Here is a 23,129-nt window from a genome sequence, read left to right on the forward strand (position 1 = left end):
AACTTAGTAAATATATTGTTCAAATTTCAGTATCTAGAAGCTTTAATATTTTTAGGTATCCCAGAAACAAATCTATTCATCCCATCTCTGATCAAGATTATCAGGCTATAGGATTTGAAATCACAGGGAATCAATCAAGAAAGGTTTAAAAGTGGGTGTCTTCCTCCTCCAAGATTATGCTTCAGAAAGATATATCTATTTCTTGAGGTGGTTGGGCAGCCTGGGTGGCTTAGCAGTTTAGCACTGCCTTCGGCCCAGGGCATGATCCTGGAGACCTGGGATCAAGTCCCATGTCGGGCTCCCTGCATGGAGCCTACTTCTGCTTCTGCCTGTGTCTGTGCCTCTCTCTGTGTGTCTCTCATGAATAAATAAATAAAATCTTTAATATATAATATATATATACATATAATACATATAATATATATTTATATATATCTTGAAGTGGTATGCAGGATGAATTAAGAAGAGGTAATCATAGCAACCTACTATGGCCTGAAGGAGGGGAAGGATGCAAATTCAAAAAGAAAAAAAAAAGACAATGATTGAAGTCTAGGCCACTGGAGAATGGGAATGTTATTATCAGAAATGGAGGATAAACATAACCATGAGGATAACATCTGTGTTTCACTTTTTAGGCTGTACTTATTGCTTCTGTTTTTTTATTTTTCAGAAGTAGAAAATGCGAATCAGAAAAGTCATCTTTTGTCCAAGGGTGCAGGACAAAAATGGTCAAAGCCAGGACACAAACCCAGTGCTCTGATTCTGTGTCCTTTCCACTGTCCATGAACCTTGGAGGAGGAAAATGATTTAGAAGGAAGAAGTGGTACTGATTTGGATGCAAATATAGGGGATTTTGTTTTAGACATGATGAATCTGAAGCAGGAAAAAAATACTATAAAAACCAGTAGCAGTTTCTCTAAAATATTTATGAAATATATCATTTATAAAATATATTTGAAGTAAATGCTCATGTGAATTGGTTCACTTTCTGAAGAAAAACTATTTTAATACAAATAATCACCCTCCAATATTTCTGCTTGGGGATCTCTACTGACTAACCCTGAAGACACCTGCTTTTGGATCTGTTATAGGCCCACTCTTACATCCCTTAAAATAAAAATTAATTAAGTGTAATCCTGCCTTATTTCACAGAGTCCCATCTTGTATGCTAAATTACTTTCCAAGAATATCCTGAACATACCAAGCCTTGTGTACATCTTATGTCTTGAGTTCTAATACTAACACGTTAGCCTGGAAGAGTCTATACAGATGGAAGAGGCTTTGTTTATGCTCCTTTCACTTCTCTACAAAGTATAATGAAAAGTGTCCAAATAAGTGATCCAGGGTTGAAGCTGGACATATGTTCAAGTCAATGAAATTTAGATCTAGGTGGCAAAAAAAACTCTCAAAACTTTTCAATCAACTTTAGAACTGTTGCAAGAAATCAGATGGTATGTAGTTTGTATTTCACTGACATTAGTAAAATTTCAGCCCAGAGCATTTAATTATACTTAAGAAATATAGTGATGGGTTTGGTGGCAAAAGATGACCCTGAACACTGTTCTATAAAAAGTAATAAGACTTGTTATTATAAATTTTATCTAATTAATCTTTATTGTTATTAAACAATATCTTTCAGAGCCAGACATAATTCTAGACATAACATCTAGAATTAGAGAAGTCTGGGACACTTGCCTCTGCTACAGGAGGAGATAAGGCAGAGAAGCTTATAAAGGGGCTTGCACACATCCTCTGATTAAGGGAGGGCCAATTTGGGATTTGTCATTTGTCTTGAACTATTTACCAAATGCCTCAGAGTTGGCAAACACCAAACCTAGCTTTGTTGAGTGTTTTTCTCTCAATTTTTAAACCCAAGTGATTCCTAGGGAAATTTAATCCATATGGTTCAGAATCGTTTACACTTAACTCATCAAAATGTTTTGTAAGGGCTATTTGATGTCCAAATGTCTTTTAAAGGCCCCCCCCCCCTTTATTTAGAAACAGGAAATTGTTCTTTGTTTTGTGTTTTGTTTTGCTTTGTTTCTTTTGTAAGAGTAAAAAAATCTAGTAACATAGAAAGATTGAGACCGACTTCAGAAATTTTAACAGTTGGGTTTAAGCAGATCCTGTTCACACAGAGCAGATCATTCTTAAAGCTATAATTTTAGCACAGCCTATTGATTTAAGGTGTTACGCCCAGGATTCCTATTAGTTGATTAATACCAAATAAATGTCCAATTATCAATGATTTTTCTAGGAAAATATAAAAAATAAGGTTGTCTTTAGAAGATATAGAAAATATTGGTATATTAATAATGATATAAGAAATTAAAATACATTCAATTATTTTCTAATAAAAGTATAATGCCTAACTGGTTTCATGGAAGAGTTCTATTAAACTCTAAATAATAACTCAGCAAAATATGTACAAGCAATTTACAGGAGAACTATAAATAATTAATATGCTTATGAAAAATTTTTAACTGCACTAATATTCAGCAATAATTTTTTGCATATTTTCAGTCACTGTCTGAGGAAATAAGTATTATATAATGGTAGAATGACTAGAAGTCAGTCAAGTCAGTCAAGTATTTATTGAAGGGAATTTGGCATTATTATAATATGCAAACCCGTTGACCCATCCATTTCTCTCTGGCAATCCAACCTAGAGAACCATTTCCACTGATACAAAAAAAGGACTTTCAAAAATATGTGATACAACGTTGTTTAATACAGTGAAGTGAGGTATTTTTGTAATATACTTGTCCTAAAGAGAGTGGAAGCAAAATTATTTAAGAGAGTAAACCAGTAGGGGGTCTAAAAAATGAGGAAGGCAGAGCATTCTGGAAGGAATTTGTCACGGAAATGCTGACTATCAGAAGAGATTTTTATCATGTTCTTAGGGAAAATAATTCTCTTCCTATAAAAGCTTGAAACTGCACTAACATTAGAAGAAGGAATGCCACTCCCTGCAGAGGTCCTGGTGAGGTCATTTGGCACATTATGATTCCAACCTATGATACCCTGATTCTGAACAGGGGTCCTAAATGACTTAATGATGGAATGGTTCTTGTCTCCTGGATAGTGGCTCACACACTAGCAAAATGTCTTTTTTTTTTTTCTCCCCTGAACCTCGTGCAGACTCATCCCAGAGGAATGAATAATAAAAAGTATTGTAGTCTTTGTTGGATCTTCTGAGAGAGGCACTGCTTCTTAACAGTATCTGGGGATTTGGAAGCTTGCATTTTCAGCATTGGCCACTTGCAAATGTACCAGCGATGCTTGAGATCAAGGACTACTGAAGCTCTACTAATATCTTCCTATCAACAAGATTTAAATATAGTCAAGAATCAATCCATTTATAGATCTTCTTCTGGGAAGAGGAAGTTGGGTGATGAAGAACAATAAGCATCTTACCACCTAATGTACCACCCAGTGGTTTAAATCTTACCCATCACATTTAATACACTGACAGGGATCCTGGGATGCTGAGGAAAGGTCAGTTTCTTTAAAATAAAATAGCTCTTTTGAATTCTGTCAAGGAGGGCGGCCAGTCTGTCAGCATGGAATCATTATAGGTCAAGAACAGGGGAGTGAAGTACAAAGTGGAAGTAAGTGTTTCAGGTGATTTTTATAAATTAAAAGAATTTTCCTTCTTAGGGGGAGTCCCTGATGCTAACTGTGGTCCAGACACACTGGCTGGACCAAGCCAGGCTGGATCTCACTTAGAGCTGTAGGCAGTATAGAGTGATGGTTAAGAGCACTAAAGTGGGATGAGGCTGCTGGGTTTCAATGTCAGCTCAACCACTCACATGCTGTGCCAGGCTGGCCACCTGGCTAAGCTTCTGTTTCCTTATTTGAAAAGAGAGGATCCCAATGCTGAGACTAAGGGTGGGACCTCTTCCACCAGGGGAACATAGTGAGGATAACAGAAACTAATACACAGCACTTAGTGCATGGGGAGCTCAGAAGGATCATCCCCACTGTCAGCAATGCTTGCCCTGAGATGGTTACATCTCACTCTCCATTACATCATTCAAATCCTTTTTTTAAAAAGATTTATTTATTTATTTATTTATTTATTTATTTATTTATTTATTTATTTATTTATTTAGAAAGAGAGAAGGGGGAGGGGGGAGGAGCAGAGGGAGAGGGACTAGCAGACTCCATGCTGAACAGGGAGCTTAATGTGGGGTTCGATCCCACTTACCCTGAGATCATGACCTGAGCTGAAACTAAGATTTGATATTCAACGAACTGAGCCACCCAAGGACCTACATCATTCATATCTTTGTTCAAATGTCATCCTCATAGAGCCACTCCTATGCTCCTTTTCCAAATATCCCCACAAACCCTGTAAGACTTTTATTCCCTGGCCCACCCTTTATTTGTTGTTGTTGTTATTTTTGAAGTATCACCAACATACAACATTGTATTAGTTTAAAGTGTACAACATGACTCAATATTTGTAAATGTTGCAAAATGATGACCACAATAAGTCTAGTTAACCTCTGTCACAATACATAGTTAAACTTTTTTTCTTGGATGAGAACTTTTAAGATGACTCTCAGTAACTTGTAAATACAGTTTTATTAACTATAGTTGCCATGCTGTACATTGTATCCCCATGATTTTTATAGCTGGAAGCTTGTACCTTTTGGCTTTTTTTCTACCCATGCATGCCTTCACCCCCTACCTCTGGCAACTACCCATCTGTTCTCTGCTTCATTAGCATGCTTCTGTTGTTTTTTAAGATTCCACATATAAGTGAGATCACCTGATATTTGTTTTTCTCTGTCTAACTTATTTTACCTAGCATAATGCCCCTGAGGTCCATCCACCACATTGTCACAAATGGCAAGATTTCATTCTTTTTTATGGCTAGATAATATTCATATATATATATATAGCATATACAATATACATATATATTGCATTTTCTTTATTCATCTGTTAATGGACACTTAGGTTGTTTCTATATCTTGGCTACTGAAAATAAAGCTGCAATGAGCATGGGAGTACAGATATTTTTCAATTCATGTTTTCATTTTCTTCAAGAAATACACAGAAGTAGAATTGCTAAATAATATTGTACTTCTATTTTTACTTTTTTGGGGGGAACTTCCATACTGTTTTCCATAGTGGCTATAGCAGTTTACATTCCTACCAACTATGTGTGCGGATTCTTTTCTCCACATCCTTGCCAGGACTTATTATTTCTTGTATTTTAGAGAACAGTCATTCTAACAAGTGTGAGGTGATACTTCATTGTGGTTTTGAATTACATTCACTGATGATTAGTAATGTTGCATCTTTTCACATACCTGTTGGTTCCTGGCCCAGCTTTCATAGCTTCATTAACAATTATCATTGTCAGAAGTTATACTGAGTATTTGCTTATTATCTGTCTCCCATTCCCCCCCAAAATAAACTCTTGGAGATGAAATACTTGTTTTTGTATTCCTAGCATCTAGAACCATATGTGGCACCTAACAGATGTTTAATAAAATGCTCCTTAGTAATGAACAAATGAAAGAATGGTAGATTCTTACTACAAAATACTGGTCAACAGTTAAAAAAGAATGAAGTAGATTTATATATTCTGATGCAAATGTCTCTAAGCTGTATTTTAAGTATAAAAAGCAAGTTTCATAGGAATATATATATATATATATATATATATATAAAAGCAAGTTTCATAGGAAAAAAAATATATATATAAAGAAATCTATATATTTTAAGATTGTACCAATGTGGTGTCACTGGGCATAAAGCATCAGTGGAAGGATATAATTTAGTGTGCATGCCAGACACCTTAACTGTACTGCTAAAATTGTAACTGTTTCATCTTATAAAAGAATTCTTTTATTTAAATCTGTTATTTAAATCATAACAAAGTAGTGTTTATTGTAATTTGCATTCCACCCAACCCTCACTTTTATAGGTGTTTCCATCAGTGTTAATTCTCTCAAGAAGGTGATATTTACATGTGCTGCCATTCCTTCCATATTCTTCTCTATTTCTCTACAATAAAATAATCTTCCAGGTGGCTTGGCTGTCTATTTTCTTCTTTTATTCTTATATGGTAAAACTTCAGCTATCTATATGCTAAGAACAGCCGCTCTTAAAGTCACCTATTGATCTGGAAAACTTGACTAGCAGTCGTTCATTTATTTATTTGCTGCTAAGAACACGTTATATACCAAACAATAATTTTTTGCCCTCAAATATTCCCAGGCTTTTCACAACTTTTTACCAAAGTTTTCTAGCTAGTCAAAATTTACCATAACAATGCTTTAGAGGACCAATCAAAGATAAATAAAGAAGGTACCTGGTTTTGCAGAGGACGACAAAATAAAACATGAAAAGTTTGTGACTTGTTGATAACAGCACAGGTATTTAGACAAAGACCTGGAATGTGGATTCCAATCTTCAAGGAAAATTTACTTAATTTACTAAGTCTGTGTAAAATAAGGTGGTTAGATTTTTTAAAAATATTCTGATATATCAATGATCTATTACATTAGTAATGAGGAATAAGTTACCACACAAAGCCTCAGTGGTATGTGGCATTAACACACAGAAAGACAGTTAGGCAGCACTGCTGATCTTGGCTGGGGGCACTTGGGCCTGGGGATCACTGGCTGTCAGCTAGTCCAGGCTGGTTTTGGCTGAGGGGACTGAGATGACTCAGGTCTGCCCCTCATGTCTCTCATCCTTGAGCAGACTAGCCTGGGCATGTTCTCAGGGTGATGACAGAGGCAAAAGAGAGAGTGAGAGAGAGAAAGTAATCCTAGTTTAACAAGTGTTTTTCCAGACTCTGCTTATGTCATACTTGTTAACATCTCAGTGGTCAAATCAAGTCACATGGCAGTCACCAGATTTGAGTTGGAAGGAGCTTAAAAGGTTCCGTGATAAAAACATGATTATAAGGAGGGGTGAAGACTTGGGTCATTTTTGCTGTACACCAAGATCTCTTCAAGTCCTGGAATGCTATGATTGGACTAGTATTTAATTAAATAATTTTGCTTTCTACTTTTAATTTGCACTGTTAGTTATACACACACACATACATACCCCACAAGAAATTGGTCAAGACATAGTTGTGTAAAATAGAAATGAAAAAAAAAAAAAAACAGAACAGTCATCCTTTTTTTTTTTCTGAGCACTATTCTCAACCTTTATGTTTTTGCAGTTTAATTGTAAATCATTCTTATCAAATTATGAATGTGAACTTGTTTTTCTCCTAGGAATCCACTGTTTTATTTGGTTTTGATTGGTGTTCAATAGCCAGTGTGCTTGTTTGTCATCTATAATATGATGAATATTGTTTAGTAGCTGAATTTCCAACTTTCCTAAGTGTCGTTCTATTTTAGTTACCTTGCTACTCTTATTAATATGTTGGAAAAGAAAAGGAATGAAAAGAGGATGAAACCCAGGAAACATAAAAATAGACCACACGAGATAAAAACCAACATGGAGCTAAATGATGCAAAATGGACTTCATCTCTTTATTTTTTAAGTCCTATTGACTTTGCCAGTAAGAAGTGTGAAAGCATACACTAGCATACACCACGAATGCACTTAAAATACCACAGCAAGCTTCCCATTGTGTCAGCCTTACCAACCAGGTAACCTGCTACACAATTAGTAGCCTTGTCATTAGCTGTGGGGGTGCTAATGACACAGCTTTGCTACTTGCCCTTCTCTCTCCTTTGTCTGGTCAACTCCTTTATGATCCATGTCAACTGTCTCATCTCCTACTTCACAAAGTGTATTCTGGTAGATAATAGCCCTGCATATTCTTAAGTAAATTTGAAACAAGCTGGCAACAATATCTGCCACTTGGGAGCTTCATAGTGCCATTACCAAAGTAAAGATTATGAATGGCTTGCAATGGACAATCCAATTTAGCTTTGTTTAATTTAGTTTCACAACTTTTTAAATCTATTTGACATGCATTGGTTTTTCAAGGAGCAACTATTGCAATGTTATCAGAAAGTATTTTTTTCCATGATATATAGTGTGTAAAATGCTAAAAATCTAGTTTTTATTCTTTTTCACAAAAATGTTCAGGGAAGGGCACCTGGGTGGCTCAGTCAGTTAAATGTTGGACTCTTGGTGTAAGCTCAGGTTGTGATCTCTGGTCCTGGGATCAAACCCTACCCAAGTTGGCCTCCATGCTCAGCGCAGAGTCTGCTTGTCTCTCTCTCTCTACTCTTTCCCCTGTTCTCAAATAAATGAATAAATAAAATCTTTTTTTAAATGTACAGGGAAATAGGATTTTTAATTTTTTTTTTTTTGGAAATAGGATTTTTAAAGCACAATTTTTACCTAGCACTTCCATGTTCTAGGTCCTATAGACCTTTTCCTGCCATAAATTAGTGGAAAAAGCTAAAATTCTGTAGGTTAGGCAAGATACTATTAGGGAATAAAGTGCCCTGTGGCCAAGTTTATATTTGAATCCCAAGAACTATATAGGAGTCAAATTGTCTGCCAGGATACTGAGTCTGTATGCCATTCATTGAATTCCTTTGATGGCCTTGGATTGTTAGAAAACATTGAGGTATAGCCTAAAATTATACAATAAGCATTCTTCATAGAGGCATAACGATAGAGAACTATGAATATCTTTAAGTTTATCATGGCTCTGGTGGTTAAAAAATAATAGCTTTATATAATTTGACATATCTTCTTTTGAGAGGTAGGGTGTATGTCCCCTTCCATTTAATCTAGGTGAGTCTGTGGCTCACTAGTAACAGTGAGCTTATGTGACTACATATGACTTGACAGGCTTCATCACAAAGGTGAGCCCCCTTAAGCCTACTTAGCCTGGATATGCTCCTTTGGAGGCCTGCATTGCCCTGTAGGAAGTCTGACTGCCCTGAACTCCCCATGCTCTTAGGGAGTCCAGACCACATGCAGAGATTAGGTGATTTGTTCTGACATTTCAGGTAACAGGCAGCATCTACTGCCAGATAGATGAGAGTGAAGTTGCCTCCAGAAGATTCCTGCCCCAGTTCTTAAATCATTTCAAGCAAGCTCATGTTCATAGCTGAGGTCTCTGATACTACAGAGCAGAGAAAAGCTATCCCTTCTGTGCTGTCTGAACTCCTAACCCACAGAATCCATGAGCATAATAAAAGGATTATTTCCCATCACTAAGTGATGGTGTGCTTTATTATCTAGGATGGTAACTAGAGGAGTGGCCACATAAATTAAGGTTTTTGACACTTTTACTAATATTAATAATCAGTATCTTATTGATATTGATCATAAAGCAAATATTTTGCTATGTACTTTCTTACTCATATAATTATAACATAATTCCTGGGAATTAGGTTCTATTATCTCCTTGCTATTGGTGAACATATCAAGGTTAAAGGGGAAGTAGCTTATCCAAGACTCCTACTTGCAACTCAAACTGCACCACCAGGTGAGACCAACTGACTAGTTATGGAGAAGAACTGAGGTGAAAACAGGAATGGCACCAGGGTACATTCAGTCCTATTCATATGTTTTTCAGTTCTTCAAGAATTGAAGATCCAACAAAAGCACTGAAGTAAGAGAAACTTCACTACTAGAGTTCTTATCTGCCCTATTTGGCTAAAATCTTCCTTCCTTCCTCTTTCTGATAGATTTGTTCTTCTTCTAATATTCAGATCCTTTGATTGTAATTTAATTCCAAGAAATGCCATGGCATGCCATGCTACAGTATATGGCAGATTCCCTGTAATATTAGCTTTCCTTTTGATGTATTTGACTACAATATGGCGGACTCATTCATGTTTTCTATGAATTCTGAAATGAATTTCTGCTCTCTGGTATCCTGGTGAAATTATAGAGATACTATGATCATGATAAAATTATGTAGTAGATAATTTGGTATCCTGTTCAAATTCACTTGCATTTCTTTGACCAGTTCTATAAATCTATCTCCCAGCTTTTGCTGCTTGATCAAATGACTATCCATGGGCAATGGGATTGCCTCACTGGATCAGAAAACAGAAGTACTTGAGATGTTGTTTACTCTCCAGAGTTCCCTGGAGTCAGGCTGTGTCTGAAATATCAAGCAGTTGTTTGGCTTCTTCTCCTTCCCTGTTCTTTTCCCCTTAAACCCTTACTGGTTTCTCCTGGAAGCTCTTCATTAAATAAATCATTTGGCTCAAGACTGTTCCTGGGAGAATGTGGACTATGACAGAGGATCATCATGAAAGCCCAAACCATTGAAGAAAAATATCATTTGAGTCTGACAAGGGGATCTGTCCTTGGCACCCAACATGTACATGTATTCACAAGGTACACTGGCTCATCTTCAGTGTTTTGGTGCAATTACTGAATGGATATTAGACATCAACATCCAGAAAAGGGCTGAAAAAGTCTAAGAAACTTAAGGTCTATCTGGTATATAACATATTTCTAACTGAACATAAATTTCATAATAATATAAAATGATCCACTTACCATGTATTCTAGTATGTATGATCTTGGAATTATGATTTTGATCATTAGACCTTTTTCGTCTTCCTCTCTTTCAACCTGTGTGTACTACCCTGGAAGGCCTTAATACCAAAACTAATTATAAAATATTAGATAGGGGGATCTGGTTTATAATATACTTTCAAACAAAGAACAGTGATGAGGAGAACCAAGCACTTGATTAATGGGAACTCCCAGTCCATTCTCAGAAATTTCATAGGAAAATCAACCTAAAGAACATTGCACCCAGAATCAGGATGTGCCACAGCATGTACTACAGTTCAGAGGCCCTATGGGCACTTGGAGAAGCTGCTCAGCACGACTGGCGCCTCAAGCATTAGTATGGTTATCAAATACACCTAACTTGCTAGAAAAGGGTTCTTCTGTATTAGAGGAGAAATTGTCATATAAAATGGTAAGCTGGGGCTTATATAGCAGATCATCCCTGGATCATCTTGTTTTCAGGGAATGAAACTCGTAAGTCTAGGTCATATGGAAGAGCACACACACGGTGCTCTAGGGCCCAGGAGCAGTCCCTATCTTTTGAGAACTGCTATCCAAAGCCACTCAGAATTTAATCTCCATGAAGAGACACTTTCCATAGAGCAATCTCATGTATGAACTTAAAAACTGTCAGGTTTAATCCGATCGGTAGTGAAATGAAATAGAGAGAGCCAGGCAAAAGTTGGGCGAAACAGGTTTTTAATGGAACACGCTCTCGGTGAGGTTCGGGGCCCACAGGGGAGGGAGACAGCGGGGAAGTCGCGGGGGGCGGGGGAGGCGCACCCAGGCAGGTTATAGGAGGTTTATAAGGAGTTTTTGGCGGGAGGGTTGGTAAGGAGCTATGGGGTGAGGTTTCCTTATTTGGTGGTGTTTTCAGGTTTCAGTCTTCTTCTGAGTCTTGTTTTTCCCGGTTGGCTAGGGCAACAAGGGTCACAGGTTTCCTAAACCTGCTAAGTTTCGGGATTATTACTTTACTTGAAAGGAGAAGGGGGTGGGTAGGTGTACTGAATGTTGGCCTTCCATCAGCCATTTTAGAGGTTTCCCTCGGACTCCCCAGTCCCCTCGGCCCAACAAAAACAACCATTTAAACACCGACATTTCCTTCATGCTCACCTATTTCCTTAAGTCTATTCTACGCTACTTCATGTTTTAAGTATTTGTTTCAGCAGAAGACTTAATAAAGCAAACAATAAATGCCTAAAAATTCAACTTGAGATATATCAAGGGGGTCTACTAAATGTTCAGCACCTGGGGTCTACTGAATGACTTCACTAGAAGAAAAAATAACAATATCAAAAAATTTAAAAATAATAATTTAAAAAGCTCTGAAGTGCTCGCACCTATGAGACCAGCCTACCAAAAAGCAAATGTTAAGAAAATATCTTTTTTTTTAAGACAAGAAGTGATAAATTATAACTACACTCAACTTATGGATAAACCTCACAAATGTGATGTTGAACAAAAGAAGATGTTAAAAAGTCTTTTATGGCTCCATTTATGTAAAGTTCTGAAACAGGTCAAAGGAATCTATGGTATTAGAAGTCAGGATACCCTTGGTGGGGGCAGTGGCTAGAAAGGAGCATGAAGTAGACTTCTGAGGTGCTCTTAACATTCTCCTTCTTTGTAAGGTTGCTAGATGGCAGATGAGTTTGTTTTGCGAGAATTCACTAAGCTGACTTTTACAATTTGTACATTTTTCTGTTGGTTTGTCATGAAAGATTAAAAAATTATTGTATTCCAGCTAACTCTTAAGGTGGTATTCATTCTTCTACCTGTACCACAAGCACTCTGATGCTTTAATAAAAGTACAGATTCCTGGGTCCTGAACAGATGTGTTGAATCAGATTATGTGGGGATGGAGTGCACAAGTCCGGATTGTTATCCACCTCCTTGGGCAAATTGGGGCACCTGAAGCTTGAGAACTCCGTGGTAATGATTTGGTAAAACTGCCCTATGGTGTAACTTTGATCACCTTCAGCAAATGTTTAAAGCATGGCCTGTGTAGAGGAGGAGAAAGTTCTTGACCTTTGTAGGGTATCTGGCTCAGTTTGAGAATTAAACTGACAAAGGCAGATTAATAGGATCAAAACAGACAAATTTATTTAATATAGGTTTTACATGACACGGGAAGCTTCATAAGGAAATGAAGACACGAGGAAATGATTAAACCTATGCTTTTATGGTAGGTTTGAAGAAGAGTGGAAAGCTGGAAGACATAGTACAGGGCAAAGAGTGTGTGTTAAGTGTAGTAAACAGGGATGCTTAGCAAGGCCTCTTCATTCTGATTCCTCTCTGTGTCCCTTATTCTTCAGAGATAAGGAAGCCTCTTTCCTCTGGGTAGAGGGAGGGTACTTCTTACATGAGGACCTGCTTCAGGGAAGGTCAGAAAGTCGTTTCTGCACATGCCATCTCTCAGATTCCTTCAGCTTAAAATACTCAATATTCCAAGGTATAATATTTTACCGTAGCCAGTTTTGAACCCTAACACCTGTGAGATGGCTTCGGGGGCTACAAGGTCCTGAATATGGACTGTACACCCTCTACCTCTAACTTTCAGAACTGCCGTCTACATGTTGGCAGTTATAAGACTCTATGTCTCCCCTCCCCCACCAGACCCTTTAGAGTCTGTGATATTTACAAAACGAAGATGACATTTTTTATAAGGGTAACCACTTCCCTCACTGAGGAAAGCGGTGAGTTTGATGAGAATTAGACCCTATAATATCCTGACTCGTACTTGTAAGTAGACTCTGAAGGGTAAGCCATTGGCTTTAATGAGACAGTTGGGGGGGTGGGAGCAGGGAGTGGGAAATGGTACCAATACTCTGGTATTTTCACTTAAGCAGCAAAAGGAAGTGTTGATAAGAGACCCTTTCTTTGTTCTGCCCTGTTCCAAGCATTGCATCATCATCTCCAGAAGCCATTGCCTTGTCTGTGCCAGATGATAATTTGGGCACAGGCACAAATCAATACCAGGAATGGGTGCGCTGGGAGCATGCACTGTAAGTACTGTGAGTATAAATAGAGCTTGAAGAATAACCTTTTTGTGAACTACTGTGCAGTAATCCTCCTAAAGCCAGAAAGCTAGTATGGCTTCAATGGGCCTTTTATAACATTATATGCTACCCCCCAACTGCCCTCCTCCAAGCACCGGGACTGCTTGCTTAAGTTACCATTTTTAATGCAAATCATCATAATGGCTTGATAATTATTTCAATTGGCATTTCTGAAGCCATTCAGTAAAAGAACAGCCAGGGCAAAACCCTTGCTAATCTTCCCATCTTTCATATCCTCTGGGTTTGGGGTAGAATAACACAAGAAAGCCCCAAAGCCAGAGGGTTTTTGAAGTTTATTCTTAATGGACCCAACTCTCCCTCCCTGTTACTCTATGAAGTGAATTAGGCCCAAGTTAAACAAAATAGCAAGAGCATAATATTTGTGGTGGCTGGAAAGGAGAGAAGGCAATGACAAGCATCCCCTTCCTCCTCTGCTCAGCTTTCAGATTGGTTGGACAGCATTTTAACAAGTTGTTGTTATTATTGAAAACAAAAATAAACATTTATTGAATGCTGCGATATGGTGAATAACTGTTCTAAAAATGTTGTTTAAGAGGATCTTATTCAAAAACACCTATTTAGGTTTCCTCTTTTCCATAAAGGGTAAGTTTCTAATTCTTCCATGGGCTCTTAAATAGTGTACAATTTATTTGTATGGGCATAAGCATAATAAAAATTACTGCTCTCCTACCAGGGTTCTGTCTGTCTCTTCACCTCATCCCATCTCTGTCATGATTTGTCAAGTAGTAGCTCAGGCATGAGAAAGCTCACATATGGCGACTCTCTGTTAGGGAACCAATGCTAGAGCGAATGACCAACTACAGTTCCTTTCTGGAATTACTTGTTTCCCAAATCAGGCAAAGAGCACTGTTGCACATCAATATCACAACAATGTGTCATCCATTTGTGAATACGTGCGGACTGTTTGCTGGACAGATGGAGCCTTGTTCATTCTGTCCCTAGGTCTACACTTATTCTTTAAGTCCATTAGGGAGTCCTATTTAGAAAAGCAGGTTTCTGACTATTTCTTTGAGACTAAGACACTAGCTAGCTCAGTGGAAGGAAGATCCATCAACTAACTGGGAAATGGTAAGTTTAAGTAGTTCTTTGTCTTTGCTTAGATAACATGATGCTCTGCATTATAGTTTAGTAATATAGTTTAATATACCTAATATAAGTTTAATCCCTTGAATGGCTCGGTAGATTGAGCTGTTTTCCAAAATTATCCCCCAGCCATCTTCTATTACCACCAAAGTGAACTGGTATAGCAGAGGTGTTTAATTTCTATAGCATTAGCCTAGACTGGACTATTCTTAACCCAGGTTCTGTGGACCTCCAAAGGGTCTGTGAAAAGAATTCAAGGGTTCTATGGACCTGAATGGAAAAAAAATTACAACTTTATTTTCACTAGGTCTAACTGAAATTTAAGCATATTCTTCAACTATTAACATAGGCAGCAAAGTGCATATCAAGAGGACACTTGATTCTGTTATACTATAGGAAGGTTGTTGCAAATATCTTTGAATATCATTTAAGTTCACCCAGACCGTGAAACTATGATGATAATGATAATATATTTAAAATGCTTATATTCAATGAATTCATAAATAAGCATATATATCACATTTTAATATCTTGATGACTATATTTCAATAAAATTGTTTCCTTTGTAACTCTGTGTACTTTATTTTACTCATTTAAAAAAATTATTCTGAGATAGTTATATAGACTTTAACCAATGGCGTGGGCCCATGGAATAAAAAAAAATTAAAAACTCTTAACAGCCTATATAAGGCAGATATTGATAGAAAAACTAAATTTCTTTTACAGGGCAGTCATACAATCCTGGCCAGTGGTAAAGTCAAAGCAAAGAGATCCTGGCCATGGAAAATCCTGACAAATAACCAGAATTGTTAAGGAGAAATCTGAATGGATTAATTTAAGTAGAGGTTCTTTTACTTCCTCAATTTGCATTGTGCAACTTTAGGGCTGGCCTTGATGTCAGGGTGACAGGAACACCCAGACACAATGAACAAACACAGTGCCAGATGATTCTGGAAAGCAAATGACAGCCAAATGCTATTGTCAGCCTGATGCTTAATTGGGTAGCAATTATTTGGGAACAGAAAGCAATATTTGGTAATACTGCTTACACAGGGAAAAACTGGCCTGCTTCACCATAAATTCATCTGTCTTTGGATCATCCATTGATTTCAAAGGGAACACCATGTTCAGATGACTTCAGTGTTATATTAAACCAAACAAGTGTGAGCAAAAATTAAAATTAAAAAACAACAACAATAATTTAGGTCACTATGTCTGCATTTTCCTGTGTAGGTCATTTAGATTGTTGGGCAACACTATAATTTGTTTACTTAGGTCTTAATGAAATTTTAAAGAATTCTCCTGTGGATTCTCTATGCAGAACCCTATATGGATTCCCTAGAAGTATGAGTATGTCCATAATATAAGTATGTGATTATGATACACCACACACCACACATTGTAACAGATTAATCACTCTTGATAAAATTAATTGCCATCAGGTATCAGGCAGTAAATATAATTGAACCTGAGAATAATAAGACCAGTAATATGGAAGAGTTGGGACTATAATAACAGAGTATATGCACCTCATTTAGAAAGTACAGCATTAACCTAAATCTCTTCTGGGGTTTCCATATCAGGAATGCTGGCCTACTTTTGCCAATTCAGCCAACCTATCAAGAAAAGCTCGAAATGAAGGTTTGATATGAAGCTGCCCAAGATTTAGAGTAACTGACTTAGTTGAAATTCTTTTAAAACACTATTATATTAAGCAAATGTGCCTAAAGGCTGAATCTTACTTATGGATCCTAAAGTCTGCCTTGCAGAGGCTAAGATCATTCAACAAACCACTAACCAAACTAGGAAATAGGGTTTGTTTTCAGCATTTCCTTTCTAACTCTTCCATCCATAGTTCTTCTGAGTACACCATGATTCAAAACACTTTCCTCTTTTCAGAAGATGGCTGAAGACATCGACACTAGAAGTAAAGTTCTTTGGTCAAACTAAACTCTTGAAATTTTACCTTCTGAGAGTTTTACCTCAAGAAAAGAAAACAAACAGGGGAAGGAGGAGGAAGAAGAGGATTGCAACCACAAGTAAAGCCACCAGGATCACTTACTGGGAGGATGCCCATCAGTGTTCCTGAGAAGCTATGATGTGTGTTAGTTAATTTGAGGGATTTGCAATGGCTGACAAAATTACAGTCATTTTAACAGGTAAATGTTTTGAATAACATTTGAACTAACACAGAGCAACTTGCAAGAATATAGGAAGATTTTTTTTTTTTTGATGTAAGAAAGAGGTATAAGAAGGTGGTTAGTTTTTAAAGACAAAGGCCGAAGGACTCAGAACTAGCCCCAGCCTGAATTAAAATACTGGCTTAGTTTCAATTGATTCTGTTCTGAAAGTGCTTAAATGTTTGATCATGTAACTGCTGTCAGATTTTCAGCTTGTAGTCTGGTGGTGTGCAACTGAGTCAAAGCTTGTCCTCATCTTTATAATCCCCAGAGTTTAGCTAAAGGATCCTCTCCATCTCTTTCAGTTTCTCTTTCTTTCTTTTTCTCTGTCTTTCACTAACAAGAATTTTTTGCTAGGAGGAAAGGAAATGACATTTTGCCCTCACTGTTTTTTTTTTCTAATTGAAGTATAGTTGACACATAATGCTACACTGGTTTTAGGTGTACAACACAGTGACTTGACAAGTATATGCCTTATGTTATGCTTGCCACACAGGCAGCTACCATCTGTCACCATACAAGGCTGTTACAATACTACTGACTATATTCCCTATGCTGTACCTTTCATCTCTGTGACTTAATCCTTCCATAACTGGGAACCTGTACTTCCCACTCCTCATCACTCATTTTGCCTATCCTTCCATCCACCTCCCCTCTGGCAACCAACAGTCTGTTCTCTGAATTTATGAGTTTGTTTCTGCTTTAAAAAAAAAAAAAAAAGATTTTATTTATTTATTTGAGATAAAGAGAGAACGAGTGGGTGAAGAGGGGCAGAGGGAGAAGGAGAAGCAGGGAGGCCAACACCTATTCCAGGACCCCAGGATCATGACCTGAGCCAAAGATAGACAGACACTTAACCAACTGAACCATCCAGGCGCCCCTCTGCTTTTTAAAACAAAATCTTTGATCTCATCATGTCCTCATGAAAGTGGAATTTAGGCTGTATTAGAGTAAAAGAGAAAAGCCAATGTGAGTAATATAGAATTTTTGCCCACCTCTATCATTCAGTTCATCCACTCAGAATTCATTACTGTTTAAAAAGCCAGATGCCCCATTATGGTTAACAGATACAGACTTATTTTTCCACAAAGCTGTGAATAGCAATGAAAGAAAACTTGTTGGCATTGATTATTGACTAGGTCCTCCCTTCAGCAGTCATTCTATCATGATGGCAGTAACCACTCATCTGTCTTTTCCACATCATGCTTCCAAACTCTGCTTCAATCCCTTAGCTCTCCTCCTTCATCATTTTCTTTTATTTAGTTGTTTTTCTTGACTCATATCCTTATCCTCACCAGGATCACACACCTGCTCACATTCAGAAGTGTTCTATTTGGCATCCAGCTGTCTCTGAACAATATGGGAAAACCCTTTGCCTAGGAAATGGTTTATCACTGACTCAACTCCATTTTTAATTACACCTCAAGGCTGCCTTTCAGTATTATAAATTTCTTTCCAATGCAGATGTGTCCAAGTAGCTTCTCCATCTGTAGAAGTGATTGGCTAGATAGTCTCTGTTTGACTTTTCAGGTCAACTCTTCCTGTCCTTCTCCACCCTTAGTCCATGACCTCAATAGACAGAATAAGCCAACTTTCTTTGCTTTCTGGCCTCAATTGGGTTTGGTCAATGGGATCCACAAGCAAGAACTCTTTAATGGGAAGAAAACACCAATTGGTGGTGGTCATTCTCTTATTGAGGGCCTCAAGTGATGTAGGATGGTCCTCTTTATAGCTAAAGGTTTTTGCTGAGTCCCTGTGACTGCTTTCCTCCTTTGTCCCTTCAGATCTAATGGTTGTCTTTCTTGCTCTTTCAAGCTTCTGGGTGCTTCATCATTCCTGTGGTCTCCCTTAACCACACTGTATACCTCAAATAGTCAATTCATTAAGCACCATTTAAGCATACCTCCATTTACCTATCTCTATTTTAACCCTCCATGACCTTCTGTCAGGATCCGGATGACAGGATAAGGAAACATTTTAGTGCTTGGTAGATGTATAGTATAAAAAAAGGATGGAGATCTAAGTTTAAATTCTAATTTCATCTTCCTGTTGCTATACAAGCTTTATTTTATCTATTATAAAGTGAAAATAAAGGTCTCCACCTCAAGAAATTGTGAGAAGCAAAGAGGTAAAATGGCAGTGGTGAATACTTTGTTTATTCTATAAAATTCTATGTGCATGTTAATTTGTTTAAGCAGAATCTTAGTGCTTCACAATCCCCTACATATTGTTTATTCCAGAAAAATGAGGCTCAATGAGCTTAAATAATTTTTCCATTGTGTCCCCCACCCCTGGCAAATCCATTCTTTTAATTCCATAGTAAGGTCTATAAATGTTTGTTACATAAAGTAATAGAATCACTAATGTTTGTGTGTGCACACATCCATGCTGATTCTGTGCCTAAATGGATTTATACAACACATAAATAGAAAAAATGCTAAAAATGTATGAATAGCATAATTTTTTCCTTAATATTTAAGATGTAAATCTAGGAATCTGTTAGAGTATGTGTGTATGTTTGTGTGTGTTTTCATATGGACCCCCTTCTCATAAGTATTTAAATGTGCCATGTGATTTTTTTTTAAATTTTTAAAAATTAGAAAGTCTCAATGTTAGGTGTAATCAGTATATAGGGCTATGACTGATAGATGATTTCAAGTTTCTATGAATCAATAGATAAAACAGAAGCTCCTTGCCTTTAGCCAAAACATTGTGATGTTTTTCAAAAGAGGCTATTTTGAGAACTGAGAGTACAGTAGACATATTTTATCTTTACTATTATCTCAAGCACTATTCTAACTATTAGGACAGGTGGGCAATGCTTAACTCTTCAAATTCCATTTATTGTTCTTGCCAAGAACAGTGCAGCTCTGACAATTAGTTGATGCAATAGGGCATCCCTCTCTCAAGGGGTATCTTCTTACCGCATGGGCCCTGTATGTAGTAGACACATTAAGAAATTACACCACATCTTCTATATTTTGATCTGGAAATGAGACCTGTTGCTTCCTCATAGTTATTGTTATTATTGTTAGTGTTGTTGTTGTTATTACCTCTGCTAGATAAGAATTTTTATTTACTTATTTATTTTTAATTTTATTTTTTTCCCTTTTTTCTCCCAAGTTTTATTTAAATTCCAGCTAGTTAACCTACGGGGCAATATTAGTTTCAGGTGTAGAATTTAGTAATTCATACAACACCCAGTGCTCCTCACAAGTATTAAGGAGGCTTAATACTCATCACCTATTTAACCCATCCTCCCTGCCCACCTCCCTTCCAGTAACCATCAGTTTGTTCTCTATGGCTAAGAGTCTATTTCTTGGTTTGCCTCTCTTTTTTTACCCTCCTATGTTCTTTAGTTTTGTTTCTTAAACTCCACATATGAGTGGAATCATATGGTATTTGTCTTTTTCTGACTATTTTGCTTTGTGTAATATTCCTTAGCTCCACTCATGTTGTTCAAATGGTGAGATTTCATTCTTTTTTTTTCTTTTTTATGGTTGAGTAATGTTATATATATATATATATATACCATTTCTTCTTTATCCTTTCACAAGTGGATGAACATTTGGGCTCTTTCCATAATTTGGCTATTGTTGATAATGCTGCTATAAACACCAGGGTAAATTAACAACACAGGAAACAACAGGTGTTGGGGAGGATGCAGAGAAAATAGAACCCTCTTACACTGTTAGTGAGAATGCAAATTGGTACAGCCACTGTGGAAAACAATATGAAATTTCCTCAAAAAGTTAAAAATAGAACTACCCTACCATCTAGCAATTGCACTAGGTATTTACTCAAAGGATACAAAATTCCTCATAGTTTTTTCTCCTCCCTATGGGAATCAGAATCAGCCACACAGTCCCACGAAAGAGCAACAAGACTATGAAATATAAAAAGCTCATAGATATTTGGGGAACAACTGAACATTAACTATCATTGCTGTATCACATCTCCAATGACATTTTAAAGTCTCTCAATACACGGGAATATGGAAGGTATGTTCCATTTTATGTTAAAACTAAAGTTATGCACTACTTCAGTAAATGATTTGGGGGCCATTATGCCCCTTTCCTGGTGCAAAAGTTTTCAGCCATCACTAATGGGGACACCCATTATATATCATGATTTCTCAATAGAGTACTTCTTTGAACATGATAATTTCTATAAGTAAAGTCTCTTGATAATTCCATTTATTCTTATTATAGGATAACACAGAGAACGTCAGGATTCACTAATAGGAAAAGACCTTGAAAAGCTCTTCTTGTCCCTCTTCTTAAATCAAGACGGAGACATTGGAATGATGTTAGATAGAGAATAATATTTCAATCAAGATTTCTGAGAGGAGGCTATACACTTTCCCATAGTAATTCACCTTGAAATTGAACAAGCTGAAAATCAGTATTTTTCTCAGAGCAGCTACAATGTTTTCCTTTGGTTTTTGATCTCAGCGTAAATGAACCAAAGTTGATCTCTATCCTTGTCTGGGATATTTTTTCATCTTTGTTTTATTTCATTTATTTTACTGTATCATGTTACCCAGCTACTCTCAGTTTTTTTCTTCTCTGTGATGAATAGTCCTTGTTCTTTGAATCATTCCTTCTAGATTTACATCCTTAGGCCTTAATCACTTCTGCAGTTCTTTCTTCTTACCTCTCTATCTCTCCCATTTTGCTGTTTCATGGTAGAATCTAGATTTTGGACAAGGCAACAAGAATGAGAAAAGTTTTATTATTGTCCAGTACTAGCACATTAAAGCAATCACACTTGTAGCATTCCTTATGAAGGTTAACAAAGCATAATACGCAAAGACCTGCAGTATTCACATAGAAAGTTAATTCTCCATAACCAGATTCCACATTGAATTTATTTCTATTTACTTTTTTGTCTGTTTTCGTTTTCCAGTCCATTTGGGATCTGTCAGCTGTATGACCTTGAGAAAGTGTGTGGAGTATTTCTGGCTGAGGATAGAAAGGGAGATCTCATGGGAAAGTAAATCCTCACATGAGTGTCAGCTGGATTTTGGATGGTGAAGAAATTCAGATCATTTGGATAAATTCTGGATGAACAGATAACATTTTGGAGGATCATTTGAACTAACTCTGAACTCCCAAGCATGCATGGTTCATCTATCACTGGGTATCCATGAGGCTAATGCATCCATCTACCCTAATTTCATAGAATATCTTGTTGCACCACATTCAAACAGTTGCAGTTTTGAATGTGGACTTCAAAGTCCCCTCAAACCATATAGTATGATAGGAACAAATACACTCTGGGAAGCTATTCAGAGGACTGTATCCTATTTCAAAGCCTTCTTTTCAATTGTATTGCGTATGTCAGAGTTTGCTATTTCCCTTTCTCCCTGGTCCTTAGCTGAGAGGTAAACTTATTCTGTGGGATTATCCAAACCATTAATTGACTTTGAAGCCAGTGCAACGGAGGAAGAACAGAAATTTGGAAGAGCCTGGTTCTAAGGCATTTAGAATGTATTCCTCAAGTTTTTGAGATTATAGATCAGTATAATCCAAAAGCAAAGTAGGACTTTAAAGATGTGCGACTAGGGAGAAATGATACCAGTTTGGCACCTCGTGTCAAAGGCAGATGTGTGGGAAAACATAAAAGAAATCTAAGGCCCTAGGCTTACGTATGTAGTCCAATTTATGTGACATTAAATGATATTTTACTTTCCTTTTTTTCTGTTTCATTATTTATAAGTGTGTTAGAAGGATTCCTGTCTTATTTATATCATATCACATTATGAGGCACACATGATATCAAGGATTTGTCATTAGTTTTCTTACAGTGAGTCTTTTCGGCAGTCTGGTGGAGCCTATAAAATTTTTCTTAGGAAAGGATTCTAAATGTATCATATACAATGTATATAATAGGTATATACATATACAAATACATACACAGGCATATATAACTAAAAAGCAAGTTTTTGGACTACAGTTATATAAGTGTAAAAAGATAAGTTTGTGATAAAGTAACATATTTTTGTATTATCAACATTGTATAATAAGGATCCAGTGGTGCATCTAATTACTACCATAATTTTAAAGTAGTGATGAGTGTAAATGATATTAAGAGACATCTGCAATAACTGTAATGTAATAGAAAAATATCTGTGGTTTCTATTGATGACTAAGTAACAGTTTCTGCCATTATTATTTTGGTTTATTACTTACATTCATTACTTACAGTCATCTGTGTCTCCAGGCCTCTTTCCATGGATTTCAAGTTAAGAAATAGTAATTATTTGACTATTGGAGATCTTAAAAGCCATGAGCTTGGTTTCATT

General features: G+C 36.8%; 2 long non-coding RNA genes across 34 annotated transcripts in view; one reads left to right on the plus strand and one right to left on the minus strand.

The window, feature by feature from the left end:
* The first annotated feature begins 13,028 nt into the window (after positions 1–13,028).
* Positions 13,029–23,129, plus strand: part of LOC140618114 (uncharacterized) — a 297,240-nt gene continuing 287,139 nt past the window's right edge. For 5 of the 31 annotated variants that reach the window (XR_012018297.1, XR_012018298.1, XR_012018305.1 and 2 more), the window contains exons 1-3: positions 13,051–13,221; positions 13,380–13,484; positions 16,542–16,801. This is a non-coding gene — a long non-coding RNA (uncharacterized lncRNA). Of the gene's footprint in view, positions 13,222–13,379; positions 13,485–16,541; positions 16,802–21,730; positions 22,522–23,129 lie in introns of those variants that run through there. The other 26 variants (XR_012018322.1, XR_012018293.1, XR_012018294.1 and 23 more) reach the window with 17 other exon arrangements.
* Positions 21,009–23,129, minus strand: part of LOC140618116 (uncharacterized) — a 207,998-nt gene continuing 205,877 nt past the window's right edge. For all 3 annotated transcript variants that reach the window (XR_012018325.1, XR_012018324.1, XR_012018326.1), the window contains one exon: positions 21,009–21,516. This is a non-coding gene — a long non-coding RNA (uncharacterized lncRNA). The remainder of the gene's footprint in view (positions 21,517–23,129) is intronic.

Source organism: Canis lupus, chromosome 26 (genome assembly GCF_048164855.1).
Source record: "Canis lupus baileyi chromosome 26, mCanLup2.hap1, whole genome shotgun sequence".
In the NCBI taxonomy this organism is placed as follows: Eukaryota; Metazoa; Chordata; class Mammalia; order Carnivora; family Canidae; genus Canis; species Canis lupus.